Source organism: Macaca fascicularis, chromosome 9 (genome assembly GCF_037993035.2).
Source record: "Macaca fascicularis isolate 582-1 chromosome 9, T2T-MFA8v1.1".
Classification (NCBI taxonomy): Eukaryota; Metazoa; Chordata; class Mammalia; order Primates; family Cercopithecidae; genus Macaca; species Macaca fascicularis.
Genome location: NC_088383.1, coordinates 303152 through 324013, shown reverse-complemented (window position 1 = coordinate 324013; position 20862 = coordinate 303152). Strand labels below are relative to the sequence as shown.

Genomic DNA, 20862 nt, shown 5'->3' with positions numbered 1-20862 from the left:
TGCAGGGGGGTGCATGTGCCCCGAGGCCTGAGGCACTGTTTCAACCTAGCTTGCAACATGGGGACTCTTGTCAGTGGCTGGAGTAAGAGTACCAGCCTGGCAGGCTGGGGGGAGCCCCAGGGTGGTCTGGGCACTGTCCTCCCTGCCTGCAGGATGGCAGCTGGAGGAGCTCGAAGGCTGCCTGCCTCGTGGCTGTCAGCGCAGCAGCCCCTCCTGGCCCTGGAGCAATCTTTGGGTCCATGAGTCTCTGCACCGGGACTTGCCTCCTGGGACCTCCGCCACTGTCCTGAGGGCCCTGGTGCCACTTTCCCGGTGGGACCCAAGCCTCAGGCAGCTGCGACCCCAGATTCGGTTGCTTTCCCTGCCGTCTCATTGCAGCACGAGTGCTCATCTCACTCAATGTAGAACCTCAGGTTCCTTCAAGATCCCCAGAGATGGAATCTCCCAATTTAACAAGATAGTTGGTGACAAGATTTGAGCGGCACTGATTTAACTCAGCTTCCAGAGTTTAAGTTCCCAAGACACAGTCCTGCTCCTTCCCTGGTCTCATCCTGTGTGGCTGGTGTGGATGCGGGGTTTCCGGAGGGTGGGGCTGTGGCAGGTCAGCAGCCAGGGGGATGGCTCATTATTGATCGCTCAATGCCTTGAGGATAACTAGGATTAATGACCTTTATAGGGCTGTAGGTTTAGAGTATATATATATGTGTGTGTATATATATACATATTTAAACGAGGTGGACACGGTTATCACTGCATTTTTCTGACATGAAACTTGGAGAGCAGAGGGTTTAGGAAACTCCTCAAGCCACACTGTCAGCGGGACTCGGGCGGTCTGGCCTTAGACCCTGCACTGTTTGCCCCTCACCACGCTGTCAGCAGATCCGGGTGGTCTGGCCTTAGAACTCACGCTGGTCGCCCCTCCCTGCCACGTTGTGGGGTTTTTCCTGCTTCTGGGCAGCATTTGATAGCTTGTGAAACAAGACCAAGACTTACTATGAGTGGATTTGCCATTATCTGAGATCCAGAACGTTTCCTGGACCTGGCGTTGCCGATGTCACGTAAGGGAAGGTAAAAACATTTTCATTGTGGTCACTGGGGCTCCGGAAATGGTATTTTTCCCAGTGAAAGTTTACTCATAAAAATCTATTAACTCAATACTATGTGAACAGGAAGAAATGTGTTGGGCTCTAGTTAAATGTCTCAGAGCCACAGAAGTAAATGAGGGCACCTTCCGAGCACAGCCTCCCGGAAGAGGCCAAGGACGTTTGTCTGGAGGGTTTGCCATGAAGCAGGACTTGGGCAGGGCTGGTCTGCCTAGGGAGGCCTCTGCCATGATGTAGGTTAGTTGAAGTAGTTGACGGGTGGTGGCTTGAGGTCGGTGGTCCCCGAGGAAGCCCCTACCAAGGCCGGTTTCCGTGGGATGGAAAACTGCCGTTCAGTGGCTGTAATCTTGGCTTCACAGGTCTGACATACAATCCTGCCCTCGGATACTTGGATCCCAGCCAGGTCAGATGGCCCTGAAAGGACATTCGGACTGTGATGGCTGCACCCATTCTCAGCATCTGTAGGGTCTCCTATGTATGTCTGTGTTTCCATTTTCTTTTAGCACAATTTCTCCCAGTGAAGTCGTGAGAAATAGAAGGAAAGGTGGAATGAAGATGTGATTGAGGAAAGTGTGGTGTGGTCTTCGACCTTATTTTGCCTTGGTTGGTGCTCAAGAACTCCACCTGACCTCAGAGCTGAGCGTTTCTGCCAGGAAGTCCTGCCTTTTATGCTACCTCGAGGCCTGTTGAGACACTCCAAGAAGCTTCGTTAACAAATTGCCTTTTCCTTTTACAGCAGTTGGATATATTTGCAGCAAAACAAAGGAATAACCCCCCAATATGGTGATGAAATGCATTTAAGTATAGATAGCATTCAGTCTTGAAGGGCCTGAGATTTTAATCATCTTTGGGTCATGTAACAAGTGGTGTTGGTGATTAAAATCTCCTGACAGCTTTGTTCTGCCACGTTCCTCAGTTTTGAATGATGATCTTCCTGGTGTTGTACCTTGGGAGGGGCGTTTGTGTCAGTAGAGAGCAGAGTGGTGGTTCCCAGAGGCTGCGAAAGGACAGAGGTGAGGCCCCTGAAGGACACTGGTCTTCCTGGTTTAGGGGTTTGGGGCTCAGCCACCTTCCTGTGTCCGTGTAAATTATACCCAGGATCATTTTCACTCGCCCCACTTTAGTTGAGTATTGGAGCTTCAGGATATGTGTGTGCCCACGTCACCTGGGCCGTGATCCTGGAGTTGGGTGAGACTGATTCCCGGGTTTATAGAATTACTCTGGGATTATTGAAAACAGAAGCACTTGAGGCATTCATAATGCTATTTCCTGAACGTAATTTATGTTCAGTTCTTCAGAAACATTTATCTGAGGAAGCATCTATAATTTTTGTTTTCTGCCACTCAGTGCTAGAAAGAATTGTGCAACACTCAAGTGAGTGGCATTATTCCTCTCCCTCCACCATGCAAGCAAGATTAAAGGTACCTCTGGCTCCCCTCAATCTTCTCATCTGCAGGGTGCCTGGCATGGCAGTGTGCTGCCTTCCGTCTTCTTTTTGGGGAGAATTAGTTGTGTTTGTGTGTACTGCTCAGCTCAGCCTCGTGCAGTTGTGTGGGTGAGGAGCTTGGATGCTAGGTGACCCTCCCAGGCCTGCCTCCCACCTCCCTAGGCCTTGTTCTAAACTGACAGATAAACAGTGTGTTTTGGAAGAGGACAGCAGCAGGGCAGGAGAGAGTTTGTTCAGACTTTCTCCTTGCACTGACGTTTGAGCCTTCATCCAGCCTGGGCACTTTTACAGAGCTGCGTTTGTGTGTTGCAAACCATTCCCTCCCAGTAACCGTGCTTTCAGAGGTTTGGAAATGTGACTTAACTCATCTTCAATTTAAAGCATACTATCAAATTTTAGTGTTGAAACTGATGTATTTTATGGCCTTTATTTGATTTCTCTTGATTTTTTTTCCCATATGAGACAGGGCATCTTAAGGGACACAGCCTGGTGTTGGCCCCCTTTCCTAAGGATGGAAGTGAATTCTGAAAGCCCTTTATGTAGGCAGCGAAGGCCTCTTTTATTTTGGCCTAGTCAGGTATATAATTCTTTTTCTCTTTGGTTTTTTTGAGACAGGCAAAAAAAAACCTTTTTGTTGCCCAGGCAGTGGTGTGAGCACAGCTTACTACAGCCTCAACCTCCCAGGCTCAAGTGATCTTCCTGCCTCAGTCTCCTGAGTAGCCAGGACCCACAGGCACATGTTCCACGTGTCCCCATGCCTGACTTAGTTTTGTATTTTTTGTAGAGATGGAGTTTTGCAATGTTGCCCAGGCTGGACTTGAACTCCTGGACTTAAGCAGTCCAGCTGTCTCAGCCACCCAAAGTACTGAGATCACAGGCATGAGCCACCGTGCCTGGCCAAGTGTGTTTCTAATTTCAAAATTAAGAGGACACCCATCCAGTTAATTACATCTCTATTGGAACATGCTGCTTATAGTGCATTAGGAAAAATCATCCAGAACTTGGAAAAGGAGCTGGACAGACACAGCCCTTCGAGGTTGTCCGATGAACCCCTGGGGTCTTTAACTATCTGGAGGGATGTACCATGTCAGACTCACTGTTGACCGGCTGAAGCCCAGGTTTCCTGAGGTTATGTGTCAGCTTGTAGTACTTTCTCTGGCAGAGATGCGAGTGACTTCTGCTCAGTGACAGGCTCATCTCAGGGACTTCATGGCCTGAGGGACGGCAGCCTGTTTGAGCTGATCGAGCAATCTCGCACTACCCTTATTTTCTGAAACGCCTATGAGTGACTTCTCACACGGTCTTTGAAGCGGCTTCATGCCCGCGCTCCTTGGTAATGATCGAATGCTTTTTTTGACCCCTCATCCCTTTCTTTGGGGTGTTCCAGTCTCAGTTCTCATGATGTGTTCTGCTTCTGCAGGAATTTCTGAAGCTGCTGACTGTAGAAAGCACTGAGGAGGCTGTGCTCCCACCCCTGTGAGCCTTCCAGGCATCATCCTCTCCCCTTGGTGAGGCAGCGTCCATGACACACCGAGGAGGCTGTGCTCCTGTCCCCCGTGAGCTTTCCAGGCATCCTCGTCTCCCCTCCAGGAGGACAGGAGGAACCTTTCAAACCCTTCTTAAACTTGTTTTCATGTCTTTGTTTTAACAGTTTTCTTTGCATCGTCTCCCTTATCCAGAAGTGAGGGTGAACGCTGAGTTATTCACGGGAGTCAAGAAACCACACGCAGCCCAAAGTGACGTTTGTTTCCCTGAAATGATTTGTGTGTGTTCACCTTAAAATGCAACTCAGTAAAACAGGTGTGTTTTGAGGAATGACTTTAAATTACCTAGGTAAAAACGTGACAGTTAAATTTCATCATCTGTGTGGGTGTCCACAACCCCCTTCTGTGATTGCGTGTGAGTTTGTGACTTGTGGTTATTTTTGAAGAAAGAAAATCTGTTGTTGAGGACTTCAGATGGTGTGCTGGGATTGTGTAGGGTGGACATCGGGGGCTTCAGTGTGTGGCTTCCTTGAAGAGGTTCAAATTAAGGCTGAGAGTCCCTACTCCAAAATGCTCCAAAACCTGAAACATTCTGAGCTTCCTCATGACACTCGAAGGAAATGCTCTTTAGAGCACTTTGGATTTCAGGCTGGGGATGGTCAACTGGAAAGTGAAATATTGCAAGACCCTTCTGGCCCCAGGAGCTTGGATAAGGACATGGAGGGGGCCTGTGCCAGGTATCCCTGGAGTGCAAGGCAGCCTGGGCTCTCTGAACTGGTTTTTTGTAGGAGCCACAGAAGGGAAAAGAGGGTCAAAGTGGCCACGCCTGGCTCCTGAGAAGGCTGGACCAGAAGGAGGTGGATGCGGAGGACAGCAGTTGAGTCCCCAGCGTCCGGGACTCCTGTCCCTGGTGGAGTTGAGAGCCTCCTCTAGTTGTGGCCTCTCCGCTGTCAGCAGCCACTGAGGCCTGAAGGGAGAGGGGGCTGAGGAGAGGAGGAAGGATAGGCCTGCTTCTGGAGAGGGCCAGCATCGGCCTGTGCTAGCCTCGTTTGTTACTCCTGCGTCCAGTGTGCACGGCCGTGCCTCGTGGTGTAGCGGTTCCCGGGATGCACAGCGCTCTTGTCTGCAGTAACGTCTTTGTCTCCGACCCTTGGAGGCAAGTTACCTTTTTCTCCAGTGAAAAGAGGTAGAAAATCTTACAGAAATGCATTTGCTCTAATGTCTGTTTTCCGATAAGACATGGTCGCTTAGGCTAAATCTTTGTGAGGTCAAGACAGGAGGATCACTTGAGGCCAAGGGGTTGAAGACCAGCCTGGACATCATAGCAAGACCCCATCTGTATAACAGAAGTTAGCTGAGTGTGGTGGTGCGTGCCTGTGGTCCCTGGTACTCTGGAGGCTGAGGTGGGAAGATCACTTAAGGCTACAGTGAGCTGCTATTGCTCCACTGTACTCCAATCTTGGCGACAGAGCCAAGACCCTGTCTCAGAAAGAAAAGTTAAAAAAAATCCAGAAATGTCATTTTCTTTTAAAATCATCCCAAAAGAAAAATCGTTTTTTTCTAAGAATGTAAAGGGTAACTGATACGATTCTTTCCTTGCATTGTTTCTCCTTTTCGAATATTTACAGTAGTCCGTCCACATCGTCTCTCATCTCATTACAAAGCAGCAGGTGTCTTTGAGGTTAGTGGTGTCTCTCTGTGTCGCACCTTGGAGAACAGCCAGCATGAAACCTCTTACCACGATCGTGTGCATCGTTTGTAGTCCCAATTAAAATCCTCTCCAGAGACGCCTGTGCTGCTTATTATAGCAGAACTTTGGTTGTGCTGAAATGTGCATTCAGCTAATGGTTTTAAGTTCATATCTGAGATGATGCTGTATAATTCCTGAAGCATATGGGATCAGTAATGATTGAAGATAATTCTGGCTGATGTCATTTGGAGGATATTTTTCACTTCAAGTTAAAACTTCCTTCGCGATAGTCATTTTGGGATTCATTTAACTATGTGCTTTATTTCATAGCTCAAATTTTCATTAGTCATTTCATACCATAGGATTTTGAAAGCAGATTTGGCAAAACCTTTCTAACAAAATGTTTGCTTATGATGTCCCAAGGAACAGCACTCAGAATTGCTGGTAACTGTGGTACATTTTAAGGCTGACGATAGAAGTCACTTGAATGGTAAGGGCTGCTTTGTGAGGCAGATGGGGTTTGAATCCCGACCCTCCTGATATGCAAGCCCTGACCGTGGCCTTCTCTCCTCTCCCCTGGGAGATGGGAAGGTGCCAGCATCTACCTCACAGGCCGTCCTGAGAACCTGGGACTAAGGGCTTGTGTTCCTCTTGCAGGTGGCACAGACGTGGGGGCTTGACGATACACACACTGCAGGCTGCCAGTGTCAGGGTAATCCAGTTTTAGTCATAAAGGTGGGATTTGCTTTGCTCCCCTGCAGACCAGGTGCGGTGCTGCTGTTGTAGCAGGTGTGTGGATCCTCTTGGGTGGTCCTCAGGTGGACAAGGAGTCACCGATTCGGATTCCCAGTGTTAGATGTGAGGGGACCATGGACCTCATGTGTTCAGAGGGGAGGAGTAAAAAGCTTCCCTTGTATTTCCAGAACTGTCTATCCCAGGAATGCCAAACCACTGGCTTTCACCTGACGCTGTCGTAGGTGACACTGTCTGGAAATGAGGACTCATGTTCCGCATCCTTGAGCCAGTACCCGTCTCCCTCCAGGGCCGTGGCCCAGCCCTCCTCATTTCGCTGGGTTGCCAGCCTGGGGATCTGTAAGCCCAGTGACGTCTCCGGTCTCGGCCCCCGCTCCCCCTGGGGACAGGAGGTGGCTTCAGGAGGCTGGTGATGAATGCCTGAATGAAGCCGACTTGTGACTGCAGTTCTGTCTAAGGGCCTCCCCGGGTGTTAGATGTCAGTAAATGACACCTGTGTGTGGATCTCATGTGATGAGAGAAACAGTGGGGGAAACCAAAGCTTGTGGAGTCTACAGGTTCTGAACTTGGAGGTGTGTGCACCTGTGTACTTGGTGAGGGGTGTGACGTCCGGAATGAGTGTGCACGTGTGTCACGTTTGTGCATGTGTGGTTGAGTGTATTTAGCAGGTGTGGGTGGAGTGAGCATGTTCATGTGTGTCGTATGTATTTGAAGGTGTGTGTGGAGTGTGTACACGCATCATATTTGGTGAGTGTATTTGAGGGTGTGTATGGAGTACATACATGCGTTTGCGTGTATACTATTGGGTGAAGCGGTGGCATGTGTGGAGTAAGCATGCACACGTGTATGCTGTGTGTGGGGTTTCTAAGTGGTCCTCCCCTGAGCCTGCTCCTGGGCCCTGCTGTCCTGGCAGCTTTAGAGTTTGGTGCGTGTTTGATTCCGGAAGATTCTGGAACCAAATTCTGAAGCTGTGATCACAAACTTGCAGCCCTGGAGGACGCTGGCCCGTGGAGCCGGCACGAGGGTCTCTGTGCTGGCCTCTCCCTGGGCTCTGTCCACAGAAGAGCATGTCCGATGATTGAGCTGTGCGGGTCTGTGGCTCCCCAGCCTCGAGTCAGCCCTCGGTTCTGTCCCACCTCTGTTTTTCTTGCTGAGGGGCTCCGGGAAGTGGTGCCTGGGATGGCGTTTTCACCCTGGGGTTGCTTCGCCAGCTGCCCAGGTGCTGGCTGCCTGAGACCTGCTGCCGTCCTGGGTGGACGGGGCTGTCGCGGGGACATCCCTGAGCACCCGCGGGAAGGCAGGTTTAGGAAGTGCCAGAGGTGAGTGGCTTCCTCTCACACTTGATTTTCTGGAAAGTTCTGGGTCTCCTGTTTTTCCCTAAGGGAAGTTAGAAACTGAGTTTCTCTTGAGGGGAACGTCTTTGCAGAGTCTGCTGTTTGAATGTTCCCCAGGTGTGGAATACTCGGGGCCATATGTGTTTGGGAACATCCGTGTCCTGAGCGAATTCAGTAAGGAATGGAGAGAGGCCTCCTATCAGCTTGGCCTCTGTTTCCAGCTTGTTGAGGGTTGACGGCTGCTGGTATCCCAGGGAGAGTTAAACACTGGGCGGTGTGGGATGGGAATGTTTGCTCTGACAAGGACAGTGGGAAAGCATCTAAACAAACGTCGCTGTTCTCCGGGCTCCTCGGGGTCGAGCTTGTTTTGTGGTGTTGAGGGAAAGCTACCCTTGTTCCTGTTCCTCACCATTTGACAGGTGTCCAGGACACGTTTCTCTGGATAGGTGATGCGCGTGAGTGGGGGTCAGGTCGCAGGCTCCGAGGTTATTTGGGACCTGTCAACTGATTTCCTGAACACGCAAGTGCTTGGTAAAGATGTTCCTGATTAGCTAAAACATTTCAAGAGGACGTGATAGCTGGTGGTTGTTTAAAGACTATCACAATTTTCCTGTTATTTTTTAAATGCCTGTTGAATAAGGGAGGATTCACGTATTTTTATTTTCCTGTCTGCATACTTGATATTTTGTTTTTTGTTTTTCATGTGGGTGTGCAGTTAACAGGAATTAGAAGCAGTCTCAGCTCTGGGGAGATTTCATGGCCGCCTCAGTCAGTGCTGAAGGGAGGCAGGGATTCGGGGGCTACCTCCTCCACAGGAAGGACACCAAGGGCCAGAGGTCAGCAATCTCAGTGAGGTCACAAAGACGGGCACACCCAGCACCCTGGCCCATGTGCCTCTCCTTCACCTTTGTCTCTGCTCAAAGCTGCTCTCCTGGGTCATCACTGGTGATCTCTAGGTGCGTGCTTGCTTCTTGCAGAAGTGGTGTCTGGCTGTGGTCAGTGTGGGCCCTCAGGACTTCCCTGTTTTTGGCTCACATCAATATTGGGCAGTGGTGTATGTTTGCTTTGGAGTGGTAGATCCGGTGGATTTTGGCTTTGCCAACTCATTTAATACCTGTTCTCCTAGGTGCTGGGACCCTCTCCTAAGCCGCCTGTTCTCCTAGGTGCTGGAGCCCTATCATAAGCCGCATGTTCTCCTAGGTGTTGTGACCCTATCATTAGCTGTGTGTTCTGCTAGGCGCTGGGACCCTATCGTAAACTGCTTGTGAGAGATCTCGGAGGTGCTCCTTATGAGGATCCGCTGTCTGACCTGAGGTGGAACAGTTGCAATTCAAAACCACCCCCCAGAAAAATTGTCTTCCATGAAACCCATCCCTGGTGCCAAAAAGGCTGGGGGACAGCTGGCCTAACGCGGGCTAAGATGTCAGTAGATTTTTGGACTTGGGCCTCAGTTGAAGAGGATTAGATTTTGAAAGGTGGGGTTTGAAGGCTTCTAAAGGGCAGGTTTTCATCTCCAGTGGGGCCTGGCCAGAACTGGGTAGAACTGACCCAGAAGCTGACAACTAGTCAGGCTGGCTCACTGCCTGTGTCCTGTGTGTGCAGCCTTGCTGTTTATTCAATTGTCTGGTGGTGGTGTGGATTCCATCCACAGCCTCAGAGTAGTGGAACCCATTACTTCAAGGCTGACCTTATTTAACTTTATCAAAAAGACATGAAAATCATTTAGTATAAATCTTCCAGATACCTGTATCCTTTCTTTTCCCAGAGGCTTTTAAGTATTGCAACTTAAAAATCTTCAAAAATAACTTGAAAGGAAAACCTCTAAATATATTTTTGATGAGCACCCTTGAGAGCTTTAATATGTGAAGTAAATTCCCTTGACTTTTGTATTCCTAGAAACTCGTTCATGTTTGCAGATGACTTTGTATTTTGTCAACAGTGGCCACTGGTTGGTGACCATCAACACCTGCCGTGTATCATTTAGAAAGTTGGATGTGGATGTATTCACTTTTCAGACACACAAACACATGGGCTGTTTGTTTTTGGTTTTGATTTTTTTGGTTTTTTTTCTCCCCCCAGCTGAATTCAAGAAAGGGAAACAAGCAGACAGAGTAAGTACCAGAAAGCGTCTAAGTGGCTGGGTGGGGGATCCTACTATGGTGTTGGATTGTGTTCTGCCAGACATCGCTCCTCGAAAAGCTGACCCTGAAACGGCTGGCATTGCCCTCACCCTGGGACATTCGTCTGTCTCACCAGAAAATGAAGAATCTGCCAGAGTACTGTGAGTCAAATTCAGTCAGAACTCGATTAACTAAGAGGCTTTGTCTCAAAGGCCAAAACATGAGGACACATTTTTAATTTTTAAGGAGTGCTTCCTTGTGAGTCAGTTCTGATGTGTACTGCATTAGGAAACCTCTGAACTTCCACGGTCAGGCCCAGAACTCTGAGGGAAAGTGGTTGTGCCCTTCCCACTGTTTTTGTCACTAGCTGTATTGATTTCCTTAAAACCCTTTTTATATGAGTTCTATTATAGTTTGAAAAAAATTCACTGAGGTAGAACTGGAAGCGTTTGCGCCATGTTAATACTCATGACCCGTTCTGGGTCTCGGTGTATGCGTACTGTATAAATGTACATGTGTGTATGTGGTGTACACATACTACGTGTATTTCCACTGCATGTATTTACAGTGTATAGGTATGTACACTACATTTGTGTCCTACACACGTGCATGCTGTAGGCATGCATGTACATGTGTATATGTGTGTATCTACGGGGATGATTATATGCACACTAGTTGGACACCTATCTGTTCTACATGTGTACATACATGCATGTATTTAATGCCACATACATACCTGTGTACGTGCACCATGTGGGTATGTGCACATTATTTCTGCAGATGTATATATACATATGTGCACACAAGCATGCATGTACACTATGCACACTGAATAAACTTCTGGATATGTACACAATAATACGTATACATGCTGCATATGTACGTACACTATTGCATATGTGTATACGTTTTATACGTTAGTGTACTGATGTACATTGTATACATGTGCATATGTGTACACTGCACATGTGTATGCATGCTGTAGTGCACCTACGTACATTGGATAAGAATGTATGTTATATGCATGTGTATACATATAGCAAATAGCATACCTGTGTACATACGGATGTGCATGTGTATGCCATATGCATGTACATACAGGTTATAGTATACCTGTGTACACTGTATGCATATAGACGTGTGTGCATGCTCTGCATGTACATACATGTTAGCATACCTATGTACATTTGCTATATGGATGTGTGTATGCTCTATGCTTGTACACACGTAGTGAACTTGTTTGTACACTATATATATTTGGATGTGTGTACACTCTATGCATGTACCCTACATGGATCTGGATGTGTGTGCACTCTGTACGCACGTAGTGCACTTATGTACACTCCACGTATTCGGATGTGTGTACGCTCTATGCAGGTACACGTGTTACAGTGTGCCATATACGTACATTATGTGGATGTAAATGTGTGTGTGCGCTCTATGGCACCAGGAATAGGGCTCCCGCAGGGATCCAAGAACGCACCATCTCGCTGGCACCGGAGCGTGTAGGATGAAAACAGTTGTTTGTTACAACCTAGTTGAAATTTGGCAGGTTACTCTACCCTTTGCAACGATTTAGGAACAGTCACTTCATTGATGTGTGTGTTCCTGAAATCATAAACAGCTCTGTGAGGTGTGTCTCATCCCCAGACGAGAGAGGGAACCGAAACAACAATGACTCGGTCACTTAAGTGAGGTAGAACTAACAGAGCAGCTGTCTAGCTTTCTGTATTATAACTTTGTCAGCAGCTCAACGAGAAATCGGCACTCATCAGGAAATGTGTCCACTTTCTACTGTTCTTTATTCGTGGCGTATTAACTGCCTCGTGTTATTCCTCACGATGTAGCAAAATCCCTCCTAGAGCTGTGAATATAAACAGTTCATGACAAATGTAGTATCTTCTTTGTAACATTGAAAACGATATGTAAGTTCATCTTCAGATATTGTTTGGAAGGATGAGAAGGAAGATGTTTAGGACAAAAGAATAGAGAGCTTTCAAGTAAACAGGGAAAATAAGGACTTTGTGCAAAATATTTCCAAATTTGGAATTTGAGAATACTAAATCTCACATCTAAGATCATAGGTAGTTTTTTTTTTTGGGGGGGGGGGGTTAAAATTAGTACTTGGTTTTCCATGCCTTTGGGAATTTCAGTCCTGATGGAGGATTGCAAGAATAATCTGATTTTTCAGAACAGAAGGGCAGTCTGTCTCAAAGGTAAATTCCAGGTTGTACCATAGAGAAATAGAAATTGCTGTCAACTTTCTGTAAGGTTCTTCAGTTCTTTCCTCTTCTGTGGTTAAAAAACCATCTCTGGGTTTAGTCTCAGCCAAGTTCCTCTTATGAGGTTGCCTTACATTTCGCACAGCTGTTGAGAGTCTTCATCATTCGTAGTTAACTTGTTAAAAGCAAAACCTTGTACTAGTTAGATCTGGGCACCTTGAAGGCAGGGGTTTGTTTTATATTTTTAATAAGCAGCAGGGTGATGGCAGGGCTAGGGCCCTTCATTCCATCATGCATTCCTCTGAGCTTTCAGAGCTCTCACTGCATGCTGAGTGGTGTTGGCTGTTTAGGGTTTAAATAGGAAGACGAGGCTCTGCAACTTGGGACGCTCTTACTACCTTCATAGAGAGCTTGGTGACAGTTTAGCATGACAGTTTGTGCCCCTGCTGTGTATACTTTGTTACGGCCTCACAGAAAGGGTATTGATTTAAACGTGACTAATTTCTTCATGTTTATTTTTGCCTTTATTCCTAGTTACAGTCCTGATAATTTTTCTTCCTTTAAAATCTTGCTAATGGCTAGTGAATTAGTGATAAACTATATTTACGTGTTCTCTAAATCTAGCGATTTAATTGGAGGTCATTCTTCTTGCACCATGTGTCAGTGCTATGTCAGGATGGCTCAGTTTTACATTGTCAAAGGATTAACTAGAGCAGGATGCAGCCTTACTGGAAATTGCTCGTTTGTGAAATACAGGCACTTTATTTTTTGTTATACTCGAGGTGTGTTCAAATGTAAACATTTTGAGCCGTGTTAGAAGGATATACAAGATTGTAATGAAGAAAGCAGCAACTTGATCAAGTACTAGCTAATGAATTTTATGTTTTAAGTATATGGACTGTGGACCTTGGCAATCAGTTCTCATCTTGACCTTTTATTGTTTTATTAGAATCTTGCTCTGTCACCCAGGCTGGAAGGGTGGAGCCCAGGAGTACAATCTCCATTCACTGCAACCTCTACGTCACAGGTTCAAGCGATTCTTATGCCTCAGCCTCCCTAGTAGCTGGGGTTAGAGGGTGTGTGCCACCATGTCTGGATAAATTATTTTTAGTAGAGATGGGGTTTTGCCATGTTGGCCAAGCTGGTCTGCAACTCCTGACCTCAAGTGATCCACCCACCTCAGCTTCCCAAAGTGCTGGGATTACAGGTCTGAGCCACCATCGCTGGCCTGACCTTCTGTTCTAATATTGGTTATTCAGTCTCGATGATAGCACCTGGTTGTATTAACTTGGGGTAGAAAGCACAATTGCAATGAATCTGGTTGTGTATATACGTGCTGACTTAGCGTTCATGGCAGCACTGTGAGGTGGGCGTTGTTCCTGAAGGAAGGCCGATGGGCAAGTCGGGGCTTAGATACGGGACTTGTGGGCAATCACTGCTGTCCCATGGCTGAGATCAGGCCTGTCTGTCGCCTGTACCCTGAACTCTGAACACACAAACGAGCAACTGTCAAGAGTCGGTGCTCGAGTGTGATGTGGCCTGTGGTGTTTGCCTCGCAGCGCTGCTTTGGCTCGGGGCAACAGGGCAACAGCTCCCTCCCTCGTTCGGCTGCCTGGGAGTCCCAGGAGAACCCACTGATACCGTTTATAAATGCCGGACATCGAGCGTTCTCCTTGGTACCAGCACATCTGGAATTGGACAGCTCGGTTAGATTCTCGGCCAGCAAACCTGTACAAGAGTGTGTGAACTCTGCGTTTGCTTCGCCCGGACAAAGGTGAATTCGTGGTCACTACTGGATGGCAACAGGTGTGGCCTCAGGAGCAGCACGGAGACAGGCACCCGGGTGCAGGAAGAGCATCTGCAAGAGGGGGTGGGGAAGGTGACAGACGCACGTGCGAGTTTAGCTGTTACCGTGGATGGGGGGTGGTTGGGTAAGACCAGATTTTCTCATTGTTGCCCCTTTCTGAAAAATACCCTGAATTGACTTCTCTGTGGCTCCTCGCGCCTCCTTGTCAGGTTGGAGGAGACTGCTCTCCTGGCTCAGGCCCTGCTTGCGGCATCACGGAAGCTGCTGTTGCTTGCCCTGCCCTCCCTGTGACGTCCTCTGTGCTGTTGTCCGGGAACAGTTCTGCCGAGCAAGCTTGGACTCTGCTCCCTTCTGCTCTTGGATTTCGTGTCTGGAAAGCTTGTGTTCTTTCCTGATTTTTGATGATGCTGAGCTATGTTTTTGCAAGGATCACGCGTGCCTATAGCAGGGAGAAGCCCCTTTGCAATTTTAACATCTTGACGCTCTCAAGCAGAGCTTGCTATCGAAGTTGACAGCCTCCTGTGTTTTTGTTTTGGCAGAAACTGAATTTCAGTCCTAGGACAGCTTCAGCACACTTGATCCTAGCTCTTCTCTCTCACTGCTCCCCTCGTGTGTGGCAGAAATCATATGCCCTGAAGTTTACCAGTCCCTTCATTTGAAAATCAGTTAGTGTATGTGATCCTCATGAGAATTTTACTTTTTATAAAAGCAATCGCAAAGACTGGGTTTTGCGAAACCAGTGTTTTATGTGTATATTAATTGCACTCACAATAAGCTTTGTCTTCTAAATATTTCATGTTTCAGATTAGCCCTGGAATCATGCCCTGGAGTAGTTTTGCTATTCCGCTTTTATTTTTGGCTAAGGTAAAGTTGAGAACATTGTGATATTAGATGTAGTGAGTCCTTTTAGTTTCTTCTATGTCTGTTTTCCTTTAAGCCAGAACCAGCAGACTGATAGCAGTTTGTGAGCACCTGGCATCTCCCGGGCCTTTCCTGGGTCTTCCCTCCGCTGTCTTGTGGACAGGGCAGTCATTGGTGGAAGATGAACTTGAGAATCTGTGTGTGGAATTAAGTAAATGTCATAGCTCTCTTCTGTGACAAACTGAATGACATTAAGCCCAGTAAATTGTAACAGCAGACTTTGCACATACAAAGCATTGAACACCAGGAAGGTAACCAGGCTGCGATGCTTCTGGTCCTGCACAAGACCTCCGGTATCACAGCGCATTTAACATACTGGCAGCATTGAGTGTTTGAAAATGTTGTGTATGTACCATGTCCGTGATTTTCGAGGGCCTGGATAAACACCTCTGGTTATCGCAATCTTTATCAATGGGAGCTTAAGGTTAGTACTGGGGCAGACTGTGTTTTAAAGAATTAAGGTGTCTCGAGTATGTTTCAGTTTTCCCATGAAGAAGAAACATGTCAGCTGTTCTTTCCTGGACTGTGGCTATCACAGTGCCCCACCACGGTCGGTCACATGTTTACTTCCCCTCCATTTAACCGGGCTGGGCTTGGGCCAGAGTACTTCGGTTGTCAAATGTCATATGAGGCTGAGGAACTGTCTTCTGCTTCATCATTAGCTTATGGAAACACTGTTTTCCAAAGCATACTCTCCTTTATCATTTGTGTTTATATAAAATAATGGAATGGTTATTTTAACTGTGCAGTTTCCTATGTTTGGTTATTTAATTGCAGAAAGATAATGGTTTTATTTTGCTAAAATCTGTGCTAGGAATTGTGCAAAATCTTTGTGAAATGCCCAGTTTACTAGCTTAAGTTATAGATCTTTGTATAGAAAAGAAAAAGCCTATTGCTACAAGGAGCATTGTCTTTATCGATGCAAAAAGCTTTAAACTTATTGGCCGTGTAGTAGGTAAAAATGCATCAGAATGTGACGAAAATTGAGAAAAGCATTGAAGTTTTAAAATCTGCTCTGCAGTTTTCTTCAACTCCCTTGCAAGATACTTAATTTGAATAAAAGACAGAATAAAGTGTTCCCACTGAGGAAAGTGGCAGGAGGACTGTTTAGACTGTGTTCTGAATCTGAACAGTCCTGCCACACTCGTCTGTGATGTGGTGGTGTCCATGGTGTCACTTTTACAGAACTTTAAGAATGCCTCTGTGAATAAAATACATTTTATTCTTAGTATTTCTGTTTTGAGTTTTGAGGTGTGTAAAACATGTTAATGGTTTCTTTCCCTTACAGAATTTGCTTGTTCTTTTCTTTTTTTTTTTTTAAATGCCTACAAGACTCTGAAGCACATTAATCGCTTAAAAAGGAAAGAAAAAAAAAAAAGGCCAGGCGTGATGGCTCACGCCTGTAATCCCAGCGCTTTGGGAGGCCGAGGCGGGCGGATTGCTTGAGCCTCGGAACTCGAGACCCAGGGAACCAGCCTGGGCAACCTGGTGAAATCCCATCTCTACGGAAAACACACAAATTAGCTGGGCATGATGGCTGCACACCTGTAGTCCCGGCTACTCCAGAGGCTGAAGAGAATCGCTTGAGCCTGGGAGGCGGACCTTGCAGTGAGTGGAGATCACGCCCCTGCTGTCAAGCCTTGACAGAGTTGGGACCCTGTCTGAAAAACAGCAACGTTCATAACCTATGGGTGAACTGCCCGGCTGCTCTGTCTAGAGTAGAATAAATCTAATTATGTTTTTGCCTTTTATTAGCATTGAAATTTTCTTAATTATCCCTTTGTTTTCATTACATTGTAGCAATATATTGCCGCTTAGAGTCTGGAACAAGTAGGCTTCTCTGGATCAGGTTCTTACTGGATGGCTAAAACTTAGAATGATTTTTCCCTTCCTTGGATGTGACTTATAGAACTTTGCCTTTTGAGGTGATGTGCTGCATTTGATAGCGGACACAGGAATGCCCGAAGAATTCACTTACAGGGCTAAAGTATACGTGTTTTGTAGTGTTTCCCTCCTAGAATGAAAACGGTACCTCTCATTTGTGGGTCGATGATGCTATTTGCTGAAAACTTTTAAAATTTTATTTATTTTATTTTTTTCAGACGGAGTCTTGCTCTGTTGCCGAGGCTGGAGTGCAGTGGTGTGATCTTACTCTCTGCAAACTCCGCCTCCTGGCTTCACGCCATTCTCCTGCCTCAGCCTCCCGAGTACGTGGGACTACAGGTGCCCGCCAGCACGCCTGGCTAATTTTTTGTATTTTTGGTAGAGACGGGGGTTTCATCGTGTTAGCCAGGATGGTCTCGATCGCCTGACCTTGTGATCTGCCTGCCTCCTCCTCCCAAAGTTCTGGGATTACAAGCATAAGCCGCCGCCCCCGGCCAAATACATGTTTGTTTACTGCCTCAGTCCTCCGTTGGGTAGCCCTGTTCTTCGTCGGATATTCAGGGAGCGGGGGCATCTTGAGTCTTGAAAGGTGTGCTCTGCGAGATGGGAATCTTCCGGCTGCTTATTTAGGGAATCCTGCCGGCTGTCATTTACTGGAGAGCGCAGTTTCCTGGCTGCCCTGGTCTTTGAGGGGAGGGAGACTGAGGGGTCATTTTCCCACCTGGACCAATGTGTTTATTAAACCTGGTTTGTGTATCATTTGGATCTTTTTATGAAGGAAAAGCTACATCTGTGACTTTCAGATGAGTGGAAGTCATGTTAAAAATATATATATATATAAATATATATATATAAATATATATATATATATATATATATATATAGGCTACTATGGAGAAGTTTTGTCCTTGTGACCTCTGAATACAGTCACAGGAGAGCAGAATGTTCACGGTGTGGGTGCTTACAGTGTACATGCAGAGTCACATTCTTCACTAGTATAACGTTAAAAAGTGAGAAATAAGAGAAAAATATTTTGCTCATTACAACGTCGGTAAGAAGCTGGCAGCACTCTTGTTTTTGGAGGGGTGTGAAGGGAATATTGAGAAAGTGTCATCAACATTAGACTCGCCCACTCTGCAAATCCTGTGCCAGCTGGAGTGAGGACCCCGTGATGGAAAGATGCACCCCTCTTCCCGGAAGGAGTTGAATCTTTGTAGCGCTCAGGACGCATGGTTCATCTCTATATAAAGGCAGAGTGTGAAACGCCGTGGAGGCTGAGAGAAGCGATGTGGTTAGCAAGTATGAGTGAGACGTTTGGGGCTTGTTAGCACCTGGCGTGTGTGCAGCAAGCTTTGCTATCTGCACATGTGTGATCCTTAGAACACTGGCGTCTGGAGCCATGGGGGCTGTCGAGGGCCCCAGCTCCTGGCGGGCTGAGGAGTTCCCTGTTACCACCAGGATAACCGTGATTTTGAAGGCTGTCACTCAATCCCAAGTCCTGGAAGGGGGCTCCTTTCAGAGAGGAAAACACCCCTAGAGCCTCAGGCAGAATTCAGTGATTTTTCTTATAATGTTGCTTAGATTTCGCAACACATGAAACCAAGAACATATTTCAGAATGCTTATGGTTCTTTTGTAACCATGGAAACAAAGTAAGTTGCAGTCGATGGACAGTTTGCGGAAGCTGAACTGCCTACGTCGTGAGCACGGCGCTCTCCCTACCGCCCTGGGCCTTGCTCCGGTTTGCCGGGGAGGCTTTGCAGGGCCTCTTGGCTGGGATACCTCTCTCATGTCCCATGTTGCTACCCCTGGTCACAGCCATACTGTTGGGCACCTGCGCCGTGAGGTCACTGAGTGGACACGGAGCCACGGGGCAGCAGTTGGTCAGGAGGTGGCATCCACATGGTCCGAAACAGGTTTCTGTTCATTAAGAATGATCATTGCAATAAAAACAGAGTGAAAGAAAACTCTACTGACCTGAGAATGCATCCGCTGAGTTGCATAGGGAAGTGCAGTGAGGAAGGTGAGGGCTGAAAGGACATGAGGGAGGGAGAGGAAAGGAGAGAAGGGAAGCGAAAGGGGGGGGAGGGCGGATGGGAGTGAAGAGGGAGATGGAGGAGGAAGAAGAGAGAGGGCGGTGGGCAGGAGCCTGGGAAATGTGTCCCAGAGCCGGTTCCTGACCGTCGTGGGTGCGTCAGAGCTGATCTTCCAGGAGAGGTGGCCTGGGAGGGTTGACCCTTAGGAAGTGAGGGCCAGGGGGAGCTGATTTTTTGGCCCTCAGCGGGGCTGTTGTTGACCTGAGATACAGTCGATAGTTTTCCTGAAGAGATCGTCTGCACAGCCACCGTTTGCTGCCAGGTTGGAGACAGAAGTGCTCCTCCCCATGGATTCTTTCTAGTTTGTGGATTTTTCCCAGTTTACCTGAGCAGCCTGTCAGTGGAAATGTCGGGGATTACTAACATGTCTCCATTCTACAGAGCAGTCGACCAGCTTCCAATCCTGTAGTTGTTGGGGGCACCATTCCGGTCCTGTCAGTGCCGGCCCAGCGTGGAAGCCGCAGCCCGAGGCGCTGGGAAACCTGCGGGGCTCTCACTGCCAGGAAAGATGTCCTTAGGGCAGAGCCTGGCGAGGAGGGGGTGCTGCTGTTGCAGCAGTACATGGAATTTCAAATGACAAATGAAACAAGCTTTTAATTATGACCAGAGCCCTATGCTCTGCGTTTCTTCAAATGGAAATGTTGTGCTGAAATGAAATTGCTGTTAATCGGTTGCCTCATCCAAGACGCAAGACGGAGGGCTGGGAGCAAAGTAGAAAGTGGATTTATCTACAAAGCTTCCTCCTCTCAGACTATCATCAGTTGGATGGTGCTACACAGGAATATGTGAGAATTCGTGTGAGAAAGGTGATGGGTGCAGACCTGTGTGACCGGCAGGTGTGGGGGGAGGTTTGAGAGAAGCTTTTGGCTGAAGTGATGTCAGATGCAGGTGCTGAAGTGTGATGTCTGTCTGGATGGAAGAGCACACACGCCTCTGGGCTGCGGGAAACAGATAAAGGAGGAGGTGGACAGACGTGAGTCGTGTCTTAGGAATGGTAGCAATTCAGGCAGACCCAGGATCAGGCTCCCACGGGGGAGGAGTGGATATCAGGACCCAGGGAGCGTGGGACGGGGGTCATGCCCAGGCCTCTGCGGGTCTTGCTCTTGTGTCAGCAGGGCCCTGTGCTTGCCCTCCTTAAAACTTTCCTGATCCATAAAACGGGCACGACAAAATCCACCTTGTGACACTGAAGTTTAAATGAGATGAGGTACATGGTGTCTTCCTTCCCTTCCTGACACATCCTAGACTCACAGCTATGGTAGCAGCGACAGGCTGGATGGAATGCTGGAGCCGCTTTGCGCCTGGTGAAGCCACATGGATTTGTGCAGTGCTGGCGACTGTCTCTGAAAGCCTTTGGTCATGGCAGTGGCAGCCTGGAGTGGCTCTTGGCATACTTGAGTCTGTGGAGTGCAAGGTTGACTGGAGCTCCGAGGCCATTGATACTATCCAGGGGTGAGCTGATGAGGCCCTAAAACATGGGGGGAAGGCCGAGAGGACTTGGCTGCCAGCAGCATTGTAGATTTCTGGCTTCGAGAACTGGCTGACTTATGGACATAGGAAGGTAAACCCAGATGGCTCCAAAATTGTAAGTCCAGAAGAAAGGTGGGAGGGTACAATTGCTGACTAGGTCATGGTTGCCCTGTCCCTTTGTTTCTGGCCATCGTTTCTCCTCCCTCCCCCTGCCTTTGTGGGCTGGAGGGCCTGAGCCTGCACAGCGGTCTATTTCATGATGACAATGGCCGATTATTACCCTGCAGTAAGAAGTCTCTCCATTTTATTTGGCAGCAGTAGTTAAATAAATTTAAGGAGTGATGGTGTAGTAGTATTTGTTTTGTTTGTGCTTTTTTTTTTTTTTTAAGTGTCATTTAACTGAATGTTATTTCCAATTTCACTGATTGAGAGGCCAAAACATGCTTTGATTTGTTATTTTGTGTTTGAGCTAGTTTATTGCCTCACAGGAATGCCAAGTATTCTGTTGTCACACATCAGTAAGTATCTCAAA

At 47.5% G+C, this 20862-nt stretch overlaps 1 long non-coding RNA gene across 1 annotated transcript; it reads left to right on the top strand.

Moving 5' to 3' along the window:
- Positions 1-615: 615 nt before the first annotated feature.
- On the top strand, positions 616-4307 carry LOC135964986 (uncharacterized). Its single transcript, XR_010577732.1, has 2 exons — positions 616-3883; positions 3971-4307. It is a non-coding gene; the product is annotated as an uncharacterized lncRNA (long non-coding RNA).
- The last annotated feature ends 16555 nt before the right edge of the window (positions 4308-20862 follow it).